The sequence below is a fragment of the Symphalangus syndactylus genome, chromosome 17 (assembly GCF_028878055.3).
Source record: "Symphalangus syndactylus isolate Jambi chromosome 17, NHGRI_mSymSyn1-v2.1_pri, whole genome shotgun sequence".
Classification (NCBI taxonomy): Eukaryota; Metazoa; Chordata; class Mammalia; order Primates; family Hylobatidae; genus Symphalangus; species Symphalangus syndactylus.
In genome coordinates this window covers 48,396,950-48,400,396 of record NC_072439.2, presented here as the reverse complement: position 1 = coordinate 48,400,396, position 3,447 = coordinate 48,396,950, and positions in this window count along the sequence as shown.

The following is a 3,447-nucleotide window of genomic DNA, read 5'->3' as shown; positions in this document are numbered from 1 at the left end:
TTATCTAGTTGTGAATGCATGATAGCTAAATACGTGATTACCGGCCTGAGCACCAGGTTGCTTTGAGAGATTACCATTCTTTCTTTTTATCCTTTTGAAGTTACTGCAATGGTAAGCATGAAAGATGAGAACTAAGGCTTGCAGCATCACTGATGAAAATTCAATGTTTAGAGGACACTTTGAAGTTTTTCTGGTACTAAGGCTGGTTACTAATCAAAAGGACTGAGTTTCTAAAACATTTTTTCAAAAGTAGTCCCTTTATACTTTGTTTATTAATTTTCTTATTGTAGTGAAATATTATTACTTTACACTGGAGAAGTTAAAATTTGGGTAAATAATATATCTAAAGATGGAGAGGAAGATAGATGGTATCAATTCATTCTAGTGGTAAGAGGCACAGTTACATTCCATAAAGAAACTAGTATTTACAAACCAAAGCATGCTTTAAATACCTACTCATGCCAGAGATTTAAATAAGCATATAAATAGACCTCTAAGACCTGCAGTGTTGTCTAGCAGGAATTTTATCTATTTGCAGTGAAAATTCAATCAATTAAGGGATCTAAGGCTCTGAAAAATAGACAACTCAAGGACTTAAAAACAAGCAAAGGAAACCAAATAAATAAAATCTTAATCCATGAGTCAAATGCAGAAGTAAAAGAGTCCAGTACATTCAATTAAATTAATATCTTTCACTTCAACATTTATGGAGTTTTCCTGATTACTATCCACTAGTTATCAACATATCTCCAAAACCTACACAAAAGGAAAATTTGTTATGAATGACAATAATTATTCTCTCCTTTTTCCAAATGGAACAGATTTCTTTTAAGCAAGGCACCATGTAGCCATGTAGGCTCTATTTTAGACTTACGTAAATACCACCTACGGTTTTATGCACATATAAGGGTGTTTCAAGAAATTCCAGGCGATTCTTCACTTAGAAAAAGAAAATGTATGCTAAACATCTGTTACTAAGTTAGTCAAGTTAGCATCATTTGAAATTAGGAGATGATCATTTCCTAGAAATAATATTATGGGTGGTAGGTAAGTTCCCCAGAGAACACACAAATATCAATTTAGTTCTAGGCTCTGGAGTAAGGGCTTTATGCTGTATAATATAAAAACGAAAAGCTTCTGTCCCCCATATTCTGGTTTAGTATTCTTCAGTTTCTTTGTCCTTATTTACACCTTAACCTTTTCTGACAACCCCCTCTAGGCATGCAAAGAATATACGTTGCCTCAATCGACCATAACATATCTTGTACCTGAGGCAGAGTAGTTTAGGTATTAACTACCAAAAAATAACTGTATTTTAAAATCACATGCAACCTTTCTCCCAGTCATACCATTTATTTTTTCAGTGTAACTGGTATCACCTTCATGTTGGAAGCAATGCAGTCATAGAAGGGAACAAAAGTCTTATATGCAATAGACATAACCTGGAATCTAGCTTTGCTGTTTGCCAGTGCTGCAACCTTAAACTGTGATATTTGGGGATCTCCTTGAGATTCTCATATTACCTTGAAGAACTCTGGTGATGATGAAGGAGAGCTCAACATTCCTTCCCTTTCCTCTCAATCTGTTGCATTTCAAGTATATGGGATTTATGGTTTTCTTACAATCAGCTAAAGTAAATTACACTTTTAAAGCTGATGCTTATTAACTAATAAAATGGAGGACAAATAACATGCCAGGCACCATGCTTTATATAAATTTCTGGTAGGGTAACAAAATGAAATGATAACAAAGGAAAATCAGGCAGTATGACGATGACTGCCTGGGAAATTGTCTTCCCCCCTTCCCACCCAGCACCCCTGCTTCATGTCCCAAATTTTCTTCCTAAAGATAATCTCGCTTTCCTATCTTCTCTTGTCCTTTACTTTTGATTTCTAAAATGTAAGATTTTTATAACTGATGTCAGCAGCAACAGCTGAGATTTTCACCACGGGGCAAAAATGGGAAAAAAATTATCATTTGTAAGTGCTGCATTTTACCATGATAAACTGCTTTGGAGACTTTTTTAAAATATCAAATGAACCCTAAAACTATTGGACAGAGCTATTCAACACTTACACTTAAGGGAGACTCACTAAAGATTAAAATCCTTCTTAGAATATATCACTCATTTTAAAATTGGCTGCATTTAAATAAAAACCTGATGTAGTGCTTTGCTTTCAAGTTGGCATAGTACAACAAACTGAGACCCATTCTGTCTCTCCTTTCTTATTAAAGGTAAAATTGATCTTCTTATCTCTTTTATGCTCTACTTTTCCCTTTTCCACCAAACATAAGTCCATGAGTGACTAGCAAGACCTTATGATTTTTAGTGTAAAGCATGCAGCTCTAGAACAGGACTGATACTTGTACAACAGTGTTTCCTAGTGCACTACTGCTTCTTGTCCCCAGGACAACCCCAGAACACAGGCTCCAACTCTGTTTACTCCAACTCTGTGTACTGTGTTTACTGGGAAAAACTTGACCAGATTCACACACCTCTCATTCATTCATCCATTTAAATAAATATTTATTTACTTGCTCTTACATGCCAAATACATAGACCCTTTTCTTATAGTGGCAACAGTTTAGTTGAAGAGATAGCTTTTAATCCAATAATGACAAGAACACAGATTACATTTCAGATATGAGAAATGTTTAATGGAGATGGACAAGATGCTAAGGTATGGCAATTTGACTTGGTCAGGGAAGGAGGGAGTGATGCTGGATTTAATTATCACTCAAATCAGCCTCCCTGAAAATCTGAAGGCTAGGGTTTTTCAAGAATCATTTGGCAAGCAGGGGGCTAGGGAATGGGTGCTGCTAATTGGTTGGGGATACAAACATAGGGGTGTGGAAAATGGTCTTCGTGCACTGAGTCCACTTCTGGGTGGAAGCCACAGAGGAGTTGCTGGTCTAGGCAGGACCATTCCGTTATTTGAAATGCAAAAGCCTGAAAAGACATCTTAAAAAGCCAATCTTAGTTTCTACAATAGTAATGGTATTTACAGGAGTAATTGGGAAAGTTATAAATCTTGTGACCTGCAGTATAATGGCTGGTAATCATTTAATTACACCTACATCTTAGCAGAAAATTCAGGCCCCTTTCATCCTTTTAACCTGGTGGACTTTCATTAGATTTATAGAAGCAGTTTTGTTCTGGTAAGGGCTATTCTCTTTTAAACAACAAACTAAATTTTTCCAAAGTTCTTTGTCTTACAGCCAAGAAAATCAAGAATGCGACATGCCAAGGGTGAGGTTAGAGCAGCAGTTTAATAAGCAAAAGAAAGAGAGAAAGCTCTCTGCCGCAGAGAGTGGTCCCAGGAAAGGGTTGCCATTTTACAGTTGAATACAGAGGCTTTTATAAGAAACCAATGAGGGCTGGGCATCTAATTTGCATAAAGTGCTAATTTCTGGTAGCTCCACTCTGTCCTCCTAGTGTGCATGCAA